Genomic DNA, 15317 nt, shown 5'->3' with positions numbered 1-15317 from the left:
GGCAAGTGGGGCGGCTTGGGGGGGCAGCGAGGATCCTGCCCCAGCTCCTCAGCTTCTGCCCAGTTCCCTTACCTCAGGCCGGCACAAGCAGGTGAGGGGCTGTTTCTCTGAAGTGGGGTTGGCTTCCTCCTGCTGTGGTGTGCCTGCCAACAGCATTCACCTAGGACAGAGAGCACCGACCATTTACTAGAAAAATAAAATGTTTTAAGCCCTAGGCGGTCAACAGATGCAATGAACTCCACTTCCACAAACCCCCTGAACCCACAGCTCCCCAGCCACCCTCATGCGGTGCCTGCCCGATGGAGAGCAGAACTTCCCAAGAAGTTACCTCACCCTTCTCCCGTTGGGTGCTGGTTTGGTTAGAAAGACGTGTTGGCCCGTCATTCCACAGTAAGGCAGGACTGGGCCCTTTGAGCACTGGATTTCAGTGGTATGTCCCATCAGCCTACCCAGCTTGAGGTGCTGGGGCTCTTCCTTGCTACGTTCTCCAAGCCAGGGGGGAGCTAGAAGTCAGATGCCAAATGCCTCAGGAGCCCCAAGGAAGAGCCAGGCCCTTGTCTGTGCTACGCCAGGCACAACACCTGGGTGAAAGGAAGGAGAAAGCTGAGGTGGCCACCACGCACCAACGGCACTTGTAGGTTCCAAAATACAAGCCTGGCAATTCGGAGTAATTTAGGCAAGGGCAACTTGTCATGGAAATGAGGCTCATCCCTTAATCAGGGGTTAACTGCCACAACAAACTCTCCAGGACAAGAGCAAAATCGCCATTTCTTGAAAGCCTCGGGGCCAGGGACCTTTCTCGAAGGCATATTTTACTCAAACACAAATTATTGGTCTTAATGCCTTAGGAACTGGATGAGATTATACGGCCCTGTAATGCGGGAGGTCAGGCAGATGATTTAATGGTCTCTTCTGGCCTTAAGAGACCTTAACTTGCCTGCCCGCCGGTACCGAGTCCGCCCCAGCCGTGGGTCTCCCATGCAGCCCCGGGAGCCCAGTGCGGGGCGGGCACGGGTGGGTGCCACGGGGGAAAACCGCTGCTCAGCCGGGCCCCGCCCACTTAGCGCTGCCCGGGGCTCTCTGCGCCCACCGAGGGTCACCGGCCGGCAGGAAAGGGGGTCGGAGGTGTCTCCTATGGAGGTGTCGCGACTGTCACCCCTCTTGGCATCTGGGGTCAGCGGGGCGCTGGGAGAGCACTACACGGTGGGGGGACACCCTCCCCACCGCAAACGATGGTCGCGGGGTGGTGTGTGCAGCCGGGCGGCCCCCGCCCCGTCGGGGCCCCGGGGCCGCAGAGGGGGCTGTACGCCGGAGATGCTCCGTGACCAGCTCGGCAGGGGCCGTGGGGGATTCCCCCCCCCCCCCCCCCCCGAATGACAGCCAGGCAGGGTGCCCCTCCGGCACGGCCTGCCCCGGGAACCCCATCCCCGAGGGGCCAAGCCCCAGCAGACGGGACCCCGTTCAGCACCGTCCCTCATCCGCGCGTGGAGCGGGCGGTGGGTCGAGGGCTGGTTTTGATGCCGGATCTCCAAGGGGGAGAAGAGTGCCCGGGCCGCCGGTGCTCCTGCTCTGCCCGCGGGCGCGGCGGGGGGGGTTGCCCCGCGTGTCCCTTCCCGGGGCTCCGGGCAGACAACCTTGCGGCTGAGGAGCTCTGCACGGAGAAACGGTTGCACGCCACTCGCCGGTACCCCCGGGCGGAGAGGGGTGCCACCGGCGGGGGTAAATCCGAGGTGCCGCTCCCCGCCGCGGTGCTGGGCAGCTCTGGCAGCGGCATCTCAGGCTTTCGTATGACAGCTCTACCTCTAACGCCCCAGGATTAAAGCCAGGGGCTCCCCCAAGCCGTCCTCGCCCAGCGCTCCCAGGCAGGGCGCAGCGCTGGCTCGGCTGAGGAAGGAGCATTGACGTTTTACAGTGCTGGAACTGGAGGGACATTTACAACCGGCCGGATTCCCGAGGACATTTTCTCTTCCAGCTGCTTTCTAAACATAGCGCACGGCAATCCACTACCTGGCACTGCGTCCTCGCTCTTGCACTTGCAGAAATTTAAAGTCAAGCTGGAGGAAAAAAAAAAAAAAAAAGAGACAAAAGCAAGATAATTCTAAGGGGGGGAGGGGGAGAAGGAATAAATTAAATGAGCATCGAGTATTTAAAATCCACATCTGCATTAAGGTCACCCAAACAACGAGAAGAACCGTCTATTCGTATTTTGAGACAGCTGTCTTTTCCACGGGGATAGTTGTTTGCCTCCTGACCCATCGATAGCCTATTAATACAATTTAATTCTGCAGTTGTTTCTGTTTAAAGAGTGTTTGGAGCGAATTGTTTCTTTTGTTTATGATCAAACAAACGAGCTCTGGTAATCTTATGTTTTATCTCCCTAACATATGGAAAAGCTATTTATCCCAGCCAATCACAATAAAGTGAAGAAAACCCCATTTTATGGAAAGGTATATATCACAAGTTTGTTCATCATTAAAGATATGATTACCAGTGAAAACCCTCCGAAAGTGGCACATTTATGATTCCAGGAACAGATGGGGACATCCATTTTCCTTGCAAATACTTTTGAAATTGCTCTACTGGTAGCAGTATAAAAATGATATACAGATGCCAGTGCCAACGAAGCCGGGACAAGAGGTCCAGATTTACACAGTAAAAGCTTCACATGCGCTCTGTCAGCTTTGATTGATCTGCACTATACCTCAGAAACTTGTTGACTGGGAAAGGAAACAGCGCAAATAATTCACTGCAACAAGGCAGATAATTCACCCAGCCAATCGCTCCGCTCCACTTCTCCGGGCGGTGACATACGAGTCCTCCCGCCGCACAAAGAAGCATCATTCTCCAGCGTGAGCGGCGGTCGGTGTCACGGGGGGACGGAGGGGGAGGGAGGAAAAGAGAGAGAGAGAGGGAGAGAGAAAGAAAGGTGGGAGCAGCACACACAAAAGGACAGGCGAGACAAGGAGAAGTTGGGTTTGGGCAATGGGCACAGCCATCTACCTTTTCCACGTGGAGCCCAGGCCGAGCCATTCAGCCCCAATTGTCATTATCATATTGATTAAGTTCATCAGAGAGCAATTTTAGGTTTAACGCCAGCAGACTGGGAGAGGGAGCAAAGAATTATCTAAGAAAAGCACAACATTCTTACCGCAGGGACGTTTCCCTGTTCCAGTTCATTGAGGGAGTTGATTAAGTTTAAATGAAGCAGACACTGGATAAAAGTAAGGGTATTGACCACTGGGCAGCGCGGTCTGCGCTTGAAAAGGCCTGATACATGCAGAAAAGCAAGATTTGCTAAATGCTCTAATCTTCAATCAAATCTTACATCAATACAGACAAAGTTTGGTAATGAGAGATTCAATGAAGCATGCGGGAGAAAGAATTAATCCTCTTGGTCTAAACTGGGTTCAACTTTGAAGCCTGCTCCGAAGGAAAGACAGTTATCTAAATGCTAAATAAGAAACTTATTGTACTTTTCATGGCATGCTAATCTTTTGTCTATTTCATCTCTATTATTTGTATGCTCATAGGCGGCAGTTGTCATGGTGATTATATCAAACCACTTCTGTGCGGATGGCTGCGAGGAATCAGGGCCTCCCTCCGGCCCTCGGCCGGGGCCAGCCTGGCCCCCCCATCGCTCTGCACGCCCACGGCAGCACCCCGCACCTGCCCCGCGGGGACACGGCCGGGGCACAAAACGCCTCCCCGGCACCGGTGGCGTTTTAACACCACCGGCCCCCTCCTCTTTCCCACTGCATCACCCAAACTGGAGCGATCTCCCTCCCTAAAGAGGTGCTTCCCCCTCCCCCCCCTTCTTTTTTTTTTTTTTTTTTGGTGAGCTTGCCTTGATAAGCTTTTGATGTCACAAATCAAACACTCGCCAGGAGGTAGATAATGGGGAGTGTGATCTCCTCTATTTGTACATAGACAGCGCTTTTGCACCGGTGCTTCCTTGAACCAGTGTCAAACTCCCCGGGCTTTGTTGGACTCTGCCCGCCGCCCCCCGGCCAGAGGAGCCCGGTAGCGGGGGGGGGGGATGCCCCGCTCCCCGCCCGTCCCCACCGGGAGCCGCGGCTCCCCTGGGCTCGGGCAGCCCCTGACAAGGGGAATTAAGATTCATATTATGCAAACGCCGAGGTAAGCGCAGACACTCTAATCGCGAAAGGTTTGGAGGAAAATAAGAAAGCGAGGGAGGAGGGGGGGAGAGAGGAATGAGAGCAGGGACATTTTGTTCTTGTTTTTTAACTACACTTTGCTAACACTTGCAGGCAGCTGCCGGGAGCAAGCACCGGGCTCCAGCCCACGGGCAGCGCGGCGGGGCGGGCTGGGGGGAACCGGCCGCCCCGGCACAGCTTTCGGGGCAGCGGGTGGAACTTCCCAGGCCACCGATCAGACATCCTAATTTCTGCTCCGGTACCCAGGAGGGAGTAACGGAGGTTTCTGTTGCATAGCTCCGGAAAGGAGGCAGCCAGCACAAATAGGTGGGTGCAGGAAAAAGGCGGGGGGGGGGGGGGGGGGCGGCCTTCCCCGGGCTTGTTCCCTGCGATACAATCATCTGAGCGCACAAGGGTGGCACCCGAGCTTTTATGTCTTTTACAAAAGTTGCCAAATTAAGGCCGGATTAGGGTTCCCTTCAGGATTTGTGGGCTCTTTAGAGGCTTGGAGCTGCCCATATAGCCCGCCAGTGCTTATGAAAAGCTTAAAAAGTAATAAAAGGGGGAGTGATCCCGAGAGAAAGTAACATGTATAACTCTTATTAAAGGAGCAGCGAGCGGGGCTGTGAACTTGAATAACTGTTTGAACTTTAATTTGTTCATTAACAGGATTTGCCCCTGACTGTGAATGTTATTACTTCTTTTAAAAGCGAGGTGCAAATGCAAAACCATAATGAAAGAGTCTGGCAAAAAGTTAAACGCCTCGTAATTACACTAGCCTCATTGAAAACTTAAAGTAACACAAAAGTGAAGAAAACGGGAGCCGGGCTGATATTCTCCGCAACGACCCAGCCTCGGCCGGCGGCGGCAGCCAGCGCCGGGTCCCAGCTCCCATCCCTGCAGCTCACTGCACCCGTATGCGAAAGGGTTGAGTTTTAACAAGTTTAAAACACCTTTAAAACATTTTTTAAAAAAATACTCCATGTCTTTCTGTTTTTATTTTCCTCAGTGGGGGAAGCCTGGTTTATTCCTCTAACTGTTTTAAGTCTTGAGCGAAACACGGTGTCTGAAGTCTGATCTAATCTGCATATTTGTATCCTAAACAGGGCACATTAGCTCCTCTCTCCCATCACACCGACAGTAGATAAAACTCTGGAGAACCGGAATAAAACAAACTACTACTCCTCTCAGAAGGTATATGACTTTGTACTGATGCATTTGCCAGTTAGCTCCGCGCCGACTGTCGTTTCATCTGTCAGTTATCCCTTTCCCGGGTTTGTCAACTGCGTTTTTAATCGCTTGTCACCTGCATCCTTCCTCAACAGGAACATGCAGCCAGGTCGCAATTAAATATACAGATACACGAGCTGTTAAGCAAGATTCCACCCTCCCATCCGCAGCGGAGCGCAGCCGTGCCGGGGAGATGATTGCCCTGTCACTTCTTCTGTAGCCTTAAACCGCCTTAAAACTCGCTGGCGGAGCTCCGCGCTGGGCCGCCGGGCGCTTGCTGCAGCCGGCCTCCCGCCCGCCACCGACGGCTGCTCTGCAGCACCCCCTTCCGCGGCGCCCCGCGCCCCCCGCGCCCCGCGCCCCCCGGGCCCCGCGCCCCCCGGGCCCCGCGCCCCCCGCGCCCCGCGCCCCGCGCCCCGCCCCCGCCGCCTCCCGCGCGTCACCGCCGGTCGCGCTTTCCTGCGCGGGTGGGAGTGGAGGCGCCTGATCGAGCCGGGGTGTGCAGTCGGGCTACAGAGCAGAGGAAAAAGCAAGACGGCTCTTCGTGAAGACAGCCGCAGTGAAAACCCCTCTGCTAGTTTAAAATGCTTTTCTACTTCTGCAGCTGCATGCACATTAAGGAGATTACGCTATCTTAACACTAACAGGTTGAATTATTTCAATTACATCACTATAAATAAAGATATGCTCTATTTAAGATACGGTCTAATTACTTTTTACTTTTTTTTCAGCACCATTAAACTCATTAAAAAATAATAAAAAAAAAAAGGCCAAACCAAACTATTTAACCAAATTGGTACTCAGAAAAAAAAATATTACTCACAAAGTAAATAAATTTCTTCAACTCTACTTGTCCATCTAAGTGTGGACAGTCAGCACTGTCACCCCAGGGAAGATCTGCAAAACTTGACCAAGAAGGCATCACACAGGAAGGGGTCACCATTTTCTGTACTTTAACTCACTGGAATTGTATTAACGTGGAACTGAAAAGAAACTTTCTAAAATAACTAGGTCTCAAGACAGTAGTATCTTAGCCAAAAAAATACCTTCCTCTGAACCTGGAGATGAGGCAGCAGGCTGGGCAGGGCACAAAGCACAGGTGGAGCATGTTTCCTGCAAGAAACAGGACAAACTTGCACAGCTGCATTTGGTGCCACATCCCAGTGGCCTTCAACTCCCATCGCCTTGCCACCCTATCACAAAAACTGTGCACGAGTGACAGGACAGTTATCTCTGACAGTGTCTCTGAAGGAAGAGTCCCAGTCTCCTAACCAGGCCGAAAAAAATAAGCGTTCCTGGCAAGGGTTGCTAAGTAATAGCGTACTCAAACCATAGTCTGGTTAGTAAACAGCACCAAAATGTCCTGAGAACAGGAGCCTTGCCATGGCCTTGGCCTTGCAACACCCACGCACCAGTAATCGGCTGCCGTGCCGTGTCAGTGTCATGCCGCGTGTGCCGACACACACAGCTGTGCTGGGACCGCGCAGCTTTTCGTGCAGGATCAGGGCAGCAACTACTACTGTGTCGTTAGGTCCCTCCCCATCTAACCTCTGGCGATTGCTTTGGATTTGAAGAGAATTCGATACAGTGCAGATAAATAACATCCAAGGCTTCATCAGACACTGATTAAATTGTTCGACTTCACTGAGTGGACTTGATTAACGGCAAACTTGGAGCTGGATGTCACCTTCATAGGAGCACCGCGAGGCTACCTATTTCTGCTGGTGGCCTCACCCGCACGCTGACGGGAGGATGACAAAATGGAGCCTGCCAGAGCCACCCCCCGGGGACCCCTTGTGCACAGAGGCAACTGAGGCTGCTCAGAAAGCAACTGATTATGGGAAAGCAACATCCTTGGCAGCTTGTGGGCCCCGAGGACGTGTCACCTGGTGGTCAAGAGCCCATCAAAGTCAGAAAAGATTTTAAAAAATGAGTAGGCATCCATTTGCTTTGCAGGAGAGATTTTTCACTTATAGCAGGGCAAGGTGCTTACCGCTCCTAGCAAGGGCTTGGGCGAGGACTGTGTGCCTTAGGCCGCAGGAGCTTGTTATCAGAATATAGGAGGACTTTGCCACAGCTTCTCCAGGCTGGGGGTGGTTGTAAGATGTGCCTTCTAGCTTCTGCTCCAGTACATCTCTGGCACCCTCACCTTTGAAGACAACATGAATTTTGCTTTAAATATGCATTGGCAGATCAATCCTTTATGTATTCTGATCATACAATGCATGCAATTCGACCTGCAAGATATACGGATTGTAACACTTTTATAAATCAGCATTTTACACAGCACATACTGCTCCTGTGAGCTAACCTTGTCTTCAGAGCTGACAATTCCCAACATCATCGCTTTGAAGCACTGAAATGGTGAGATGGCAATCTACTGAGCTAGAATATACCTCTGAACATAAGTATATAATTACTGTACAGTGCATCTGAAGTTGATTTATGAAATAGTCAGGAGTTAAAATCTTGATATATTAGCAAAAATAACTAGACCTTTAAAGCCAAGAAGCCCTTAGGCTGTAGTGAAAATCATTGATGTAGGAAAAGCATCTGTATTTCGATGATGGTGCAGTCACACAGAGAAAAGAATCATAAAACTGGTTTTGCTTTTCTGCAGACAAAAAATAAAAGCAGTTTTGCACCAGCTGCCTGAAATGCTTCCTAGTGAAGCATTTGCATTTTAACTTTCTGTTATTAGTGATTCAACTTTATATCGCTGTGTAAAACTGCCTGTTTCTTCGCAGACGAAAAAATAATAATAACAGTAATTTTAAAAAGCCACTCCTCGTCCAAAAGGGCCTGGCAGCCTGCAAGGGTGGCTCCTCTCCGGGGTCCCGCGTAAGCCGGGGGTGCCGCAGCAGCCGGGCTCCGCTTACCTGCGCGGCGGCGGAAGGGCGGGCGGGGAGCAGGAGGGGGCCTCGGAGCCGTCCCCCTCGCCTCCTCCCCGTTGTCTTTCCAGGACACGGGGCGGCGGAGCCGGCCTGCGGCGTCTCCCCCCGGGAATAGAGGCGCTTTGCCCCCGGAGCGCGGGGGGTGCTGCCCTGTACCGCTCCGCGCCGCTCCCACCGGCACGGACACGCTGTCCTTCGGCGTGGGAGCACCAACCGGGCGGCAGCGCCCGGCCCGGGAGCACCGGCGGCGCGATGTGCGGATCGGCGGCACCACCGCCCGGCACTTCGCTACGAATTTACCCCAGCGCCCTGCCCAAATACAGCTTTTTTTGCCCCTTTTTTTTTTTTTTTTTTTTAATAAAATTAATAATGCGCTCGGTCGTATCATTAAAAATAAAAAAAATCTCATCAGCAAAAGACTCTCCGGGATTAAAACCCGCCGGCGCCGGTCGCAGCCCGGCGGAGCTCCAGCGCGGCCGCCCCGCCCGCTCCCGCGCTATCGCGATCGGGGCTGCAGGGGCTGCGTCCGCGGCCATTTGAGCCCCCTGTCTAGATCAGATAGAGATACACATTTATATAGGTCTAGATCATTATCAAACCTCCCTAGCAGGTTGCGAGGGGACGGGGGGCCGCGCAGGGCGGCGAAACCCGCCTCAGCGCGGAGCCGGTGGGGGGGAGACGCTCCGCACCTGCTGAGCGGCGGCGGGGAAGGGCCCGGTGGGGCGGGCGGGGGGCCGGGCGGGGGGAGCGGTACTTACGGTGCCTCGGCCGGCCCTGCCGAGGGGCGCGGAGCGGGCGCGGAGCCGCTGGGGCGCGGAGCCGCCGCCGTCGCGCGGGAGCGGCGCCCCCTGGCGGCGGCGGGCGGGACCCGCCGCGCGCGCCCCCGCCTCGCCGGTGACCGGCCGGGCGGGACCCGGCCCGCGCCCCCCACGTCTCGGGGGGTTTCTGAGATGGCCGGAGCGATCAGGCCGCGGCGCCGGGGGCTGGCACCGGCCCGCCCGCCGCCACCGCGGCACCGCTCCGCTCCACGGGCCGGGCAACCCGCCGCGCCCCGGCCCCGCCGCGGCTCTGTCCGCTCAGGGAGCCGCCCCCGCCCGCTCCCCCCTCCGCATCTGGAATCTGCAATCAAGAGCCCAATTTTGTCATTTGGAAACACTAATTATCTAATCACGCCACGCTGCAGAGCGTACTTGTCTGCCCAATTAGCTAGGACAATTATTAAAATTCGGAGGCCTAATTATGTCTCAATTTAATGCTGGCAAACTCGCGTATAGAGCAGTAATTAAAATCCTCTCCTTGCCTCTGCCTTTAGGGCAGCGGTTGATTAGGACCTGTCAGGGGCTGCGCTGCACCGAACCAGCCAAGCGGATTGTGCAACATGACCCCGCATTGTTAAGTGTGTCAACATATTAACCTGAATTCCCTTCAGCCCCCATAATCACATTTGGTAGGAGGAAGAAAAGGGGCTAAAACATGAAGCAATTTATTAAAAAAACATAAATTCTTTTTAATTAATGCTGTAAGAGATCTGACGCAGCTTGAGCTACCAAATGCTGCAAGTCATATAAGGCTGGTGCTTCTAATTACCAGTAAAGGAAGGTTTGCTCTTCTCTGTTAAAAAGACTTCTATCTCCTCTCATTTAAAGAAAATGATCTTTCTTTTGGGTAGTGTATTTTTTAAAACCCAGCTAGTTGGCTTCCAGTGATAAAGTTGATTACCAGTTTTTTGTTTGATGATAGAACACAAGTGAATATTGACTTCTGCGAGAATCAAACAGACGACCGGAGGCATAAATAAAACGGTCAGAATTTAACACTTGAAAGAAGTTAATAAAGTTGAAAATTAAAAATCATAATATTGGAATGATTTCTAAATATTTATTTTTGCTCGGCTCTCAGGTTTGATAAGAAGTCAGTGTTAAAACACAGACAAGAACTGGAGTTAACCCTGTTGTGTTCCTGCCTGTTGCAGCACAGTCTCCTGCCACGGACAAGGAGCCCCAAGCCCAGCACCCCTCAGCCATGGCCATGGCAGGCAGAGCACTGGCCCTGCTGGCCTTGCCAGCAGAACCATTCCCCTTTAGCACGTCCCTTTTTGGCTGGAAAAACACAGCGCCGGGGAAGGTGGTTCCTTCATCTCCAGTTCGTGGGCTCCCTGGGGTCTGGGGCTGTAGAAGCAAACCTTTAATTCCCCGAGCAGGGGGGTGCCTGCTGGGCAGAGGGAGGCGGGGGGCCTCCTCTCCCACTGTGCGTGCCCTACATCTTGGAAATGGCCCCGCTCCCAGCCTCCTCGGATGGCAAACCAAAGTGCAAATCTGTGTTCTGGCTTGTTCCAGTGGCTGTCAGCGTGTTTTCCTCTTGTCAGCAGCAATTGACTGGTCAGGTTCACCCTTGTACCGTGATTGTAACAGCTCATTGACAGACCAGTGACCCAGCCAGACCCGATAATGGAAATCTATTGATTTCTGTGGGCTCAGCAGATCTAAAATGAATGCCCGATATAATGTCATCAGTTGTCTTGGTCTCTGATAAAGAGACAAAGTATCAAAGATGTGCTGCCTATCCTGACAATTTACTTGGAAAAAAATACTGGATACAAACAGACAAGGAAGTGGCCTCTCTCAGTTTTCCCCCTAATAAGCAATGAGCAATCAATGCCTGAGTAAATGCTAAGAAACTGCAGCCCAGATGTGGCGGGGACTCCAACTGCCCCTTTAACGGAGGAGGCCTCTGAACCACAGCTTCTCCAGGTCTCAAACACTTGCCACAGAAGAATACGCGTGTAGGTGAATGACACCAGACTCCACACCCATCCACCAGCCCCCAGAGAGGCAGTCACGCAAGAGGGAGGAAGGCTGCTGGGAGGTGTAACACAACAGGGACCACAATTAACTCGTACCCGCAGGAACACAAAAAAGCTTGAAAAAGCCCATGATGCTTGCGCTAGTCACACACCCCTCCTGTGTCACGACAAATGCTCTGGGCTGAGTAGGATGTTGGGTAATAATGATAGATCCTAGTTAATAAAGATATGATAACACAAGGTGAAATTTTAAATTTGTACAGCGGCTCTCATCCAGTTGAAGTGTTTGTGGATAAAAAAGTAATGAGAGTCCAACTGAAATTTTGGGAGGCCGGAGGTCAATATTTAAGGATTTGCAGAATTGTCATAAGCCATACTCTATATAAAGTTTAAACAGGAAGAGACATGAGTATGGCAGCCTTCTTGGAAAATGTTTAACTACAGGGGAGAAAGCAATAGCTCAAAGATTCACTTTTTTTGGTGTTAGAGAGCCAAAGAGTGGCCTGTCCTTCCCAAGTGGATCATTCCTCCCAGATACAGCAGCCGTTGCTTCCGTGTCCCCGTGGCTGACTGTCAGAGCTCAAACCTCACCGACACTTGGGCACATCAGGAAGTCTGTGGGACATTTACCAGTGCAAGGTCTATGGGAATCAGGATCAGACAGATGCTGGTTTTCTGTGGGATACCAAGTGCTTGCAAGGAGATATTTCACTGTGCCCCAAACCCCTTCTGTAGGGCTTGGAGCTTTCCAGAATTTGACTCCTTCCAGATTAACCAATTTTCCTATAAGGGGTGGGAGGAGAAAATAAAGATACCCTGGAAGATGCCAGCACACATTTAATTCAAGACCTAATGCCAGTGGAGATTAGAAGAGCTTTGTGATCCCAGTGAAAAAATTCAAGTGACATTGGGGAAATTTTTTTTTTAATTATGCTAATATATTTTTTTATTATTAGTTTTATCATAAAAATACCAGCCCTTCTTGAATGTTTTTTCATCTTTTGTAGCCTTCTGCACAGTGGCTTCTCCCCACACATGCCTCATACCCCTCGCACTGTTGTTCTTTCCATGACATGCACACATATATATATTGCCTTTACCTTCCCCTGACAACAGGCCCAGCTCTGTGATGTGCTACATACACTCATCAAGAGGAAATGACTGCATGGATTACGTTAACATGACTGCAGCAGAATACGTTTCAGTTTATACATACTTTCATTTTCTATACCCTTCCCACTGCATAGCCTTGGCTCCCTTTCCTGCAGACAGCTTCCAAACCCACCTACCTCCACTCAAGCTTTTACTTCGTGTTCAATTTCCATATGTTGCTTTCAAGCATTTCTCTTCTTGGCAGCCCCTCAGGGCCTGATCCTGTGAGAGTAAGTGTACCACACCTGAGAAGTGTTAAGCAAGGCTGTGCAAATTGCTGGCTACGCTTTGGGTTTTGCTTTTTTAACGATCATTTTGAATTAAATGAAATGTAAACTCTTGCAGCTTTTTGTTTTGTTTATCCAAAGCAAAAACCCTGAACATTCTTCATTAGCTAGAATGAGGAGCTGAAATCCCTCCTATCCATCTCTCAGAAGAGTTTTTCAGGGCACCAGATGCTCAAACCCAGATGTCTTGTCCCTGGAGAGGCTCAGTTCAGTTCTCAGTTCCTCTTCCTGCCCATTCCTTGGAACCCCAAATCTCATGTTAAGCCAAGCACAGATAACATCTCCACACTATTCCCTCCCTAAGTACAATGAAAATGTTCAGGCCTTTGGATAGCAAGCTTCTGAGGCAGGGATTATGCTCTATAGTATTACTGTTGTCATATTTTCCCTGTTGTAATGTTCCATGTACAATTATGTCATTTATAAAATACAATTAACAGACATACTGGAATCCACAATGGACCAAAGAAGGGAATAACAGAAGTAGAGTAACCCTGTACATTTGTTTCCTACAACTATGCCAGCTGTGGTGGCCCACTCCCAACCAGCTGATGAACAGTAAAAATGAAACACAATCCTAAATATTTTAAAAATATGGCAAAATTGTCCATAGTTCCCTTTCACTTCTCTGTCTGAAGATGTTGGCTCCCTCTGTCTTCACAGCACACCTCACCTCCTTCCAGTGAGTACCAATAACTAAGGCTTAGTACTGTCACAGACTGCTGGCTCAGCCAGCCACCAAGAAAGCATCCAAAGACAGTCATTCAAAATGAGCCACTGGAAGGCTTGTACCAAATTGTTATCCTTCCCCAAGAAAGACCACTCTGACTTGTACCTACCTGCACTTCCCAAAAATATTTTGGAACCAGCTGCCCCTTGTTTTCAATGAAAAGCATCAATGGAATATAGACTGCCACTTTTTAACTACAGTTACTAAATCAATGTAAATACATATTTTATAATGTTCAATATTTCAATAGTGTGTACACATACCTGTCTACTCTCAGGTCAAAGCATATTGTATTGCCTCAGTGATCTCTGTTGTACTGGGAGTTATTTTCACTGGGAGGATCCCAGCCTGCCAGTATGGGCTGAGATTTTGTAGGCAGCTGTCCTCTGACAAAGCCCAAATTGTTACAAATGGGTTTGTGCAAACAATTGATTCTGCTGTAAAACAACTGAATTAAACTAAAATGAGCAAAAACCCCACATTCAGATCAATCTGAAATAATATTTTCTGGTTTTATTTACTGAAACAAAACAAATCCCCTGAATTTTGCAGTGAGGAAAGTGCTTTGTTTCATCCAAAATGTTTCATTCCGGGCACTTGCGACAGAAAAGAAAAAAAAAACAAAACACAAAGGAAATAAGAGGTTGGATTCACCACAGCTGCTGTCATCCCTTTTTTATCCACTAACCCAGTAATTAGGGCAGTGACCCAGGATGTGGGAGATCCATGTTCAATCCCTTCTCTGCCTGAAGGGATTTGAACCTCCATCTCTCCATCTCCGAGGAGAGCGTTCGAGCCGCGGTGCCGGAAGGGGCCCTCCTCTGCTGTCTCCTTTCAACTCGGTCCCTCCCGGACAGGCGCTTCACCTTGGCTGGGCACAGCATGTGCCTCAGGTGCCCCGTCTCGCCCAGGCACAGCCCGATGCCCAGCGCCCAGCATTACTCCTCTACCTCTGCCCTGTGGCCCAGCAAGTGTGGAGATGCTGTGTGCCAGGTGGGAGACTTTCAGTAGTTTAGATGTCTCTCAGATACACCACACCAAAATGTTTAAGGTATGTCCATAACCAGATCATCTAGGTGATCCCAGGTCTGGGTATCCATCCCTGAAGGCAGATGTGAGCCCTCCTCCCTAGATACATATCATAATGCCAGGGCTTTTCCCCAGTAAATAAGCAATATGCTAAAAAAGAAAGAAGAAGTCTAGTTCAGATAAATAACGCATTTCTCTAAGCCTAGATCTCTTCCCATTTTCCTAACTACACTTTGCTATAATTTGCAATTACTCCTCTAATCAATTTTTGTCTATTATTGTAACTTACATGCGATGTTAGGAAGGATTGCTGTTAACAAGTGTTTCCTAATACAAACTTATTACTTTCTTGTTATCTTTTTTGTACATTTTAACCATATTTTTATAAACAGCTTACACTAGGCCAGGAATTAGTTGCACAATATTGAGTATAGAACTAAACATGTTAAATGTCCGGCCTTATGCATAGCTTTGCAGGGGAGCTTTGCACACATCAGTTTCGTATTACCAATGACACCAGCTGAAGTTCTTTTTTTAATTAGGAAAATTTGGCACCCCAATGCTACATTTTTGTCAATTGTTAAATTATCTTAATCATGTTAATAATGCTGATTAAAATTATTTTATACTACATATTTCTATTGTAAATAATGTCCTCCTTTATCCAATTTTTGCTCTATTGTTCCTAGAAGGTAAATAAATTATCTGGCACTTCTTATGAGCAGACTTTGATTACCAAGAATGCTATAATTTATTGGTATTTGATAACCTTTTATTAGGACTGACCTCTGGGGACTCTCCAGGCAAGTGGCCACACAGTCACAGTTGGAGAAGCAAATTCACCCGTCTAAGTGTGAGAAGGACTCCTTTGCAATGAATGTTAAAAAAACCTCCTCTACTTTCATCTTGCTTTAAGAGCCTCTAGCACAGCATATTTACGGAATAATAAAACAGGGCTTCAGGCCTTTTCTTCTCATATATCAGTAACAGGATTCTCATATCATGCTTATATGCTCTGTACGCTATACAATTTACTGT

The 15317-nt window shown here is 50.0% G+C and overlaps 1 long non-coding RNA gene across 2 annotated transcripts in view; it reads right to left on the bottom strand.

The window, feature by feature from the left end:
• Positions 1–9100, bottom strand: part of LOC116963561 — a 13850-nt gene extending 4750 nt beyond the window's left edge. Inside the window, exons 1-3 of one of the 2 annotated variants that reach the window (XR_006164744.1) lie at positions 9037–9100; positions 7378–7533; positions 73–160 (exon numbers count right to left, since the gene is read on the bottom strand). This is a non-coding gene — a long non-coding RNA (uncharacterized LOC116963561). Of the gene's footprint in view, positions 1–72; positions 161–328; positions 1589–7377; positions 7534–9036 lie in introns of those variants that run through there. The other variant, XR_004408276.2, reaches the window with a different exon arrangement.
• Positions 9101–15317: the final 6217 nt, after the last annotated feature.

Source organism: Tyto alba, unplaced genomic scaffold, assembly GCF_018691265.1.
Source record: "Tyto alba isolate M040663 unplaced genomic scaffold, T.alba_DEE_v4.0 Super-Scaffold_1000006, whole genome shotgun sequence".
Lineage (NCBI taxonomy): Eukaryota > Metazoa > Chordata > Aves > Strigiformes > Tytonidae > Tyto > Tyto alba.
The sequence above is the reverse complement of the archived record's forward strand: the minus strand, read 5'-3'. Positions and strand labels throughout refer to the sequence as shown.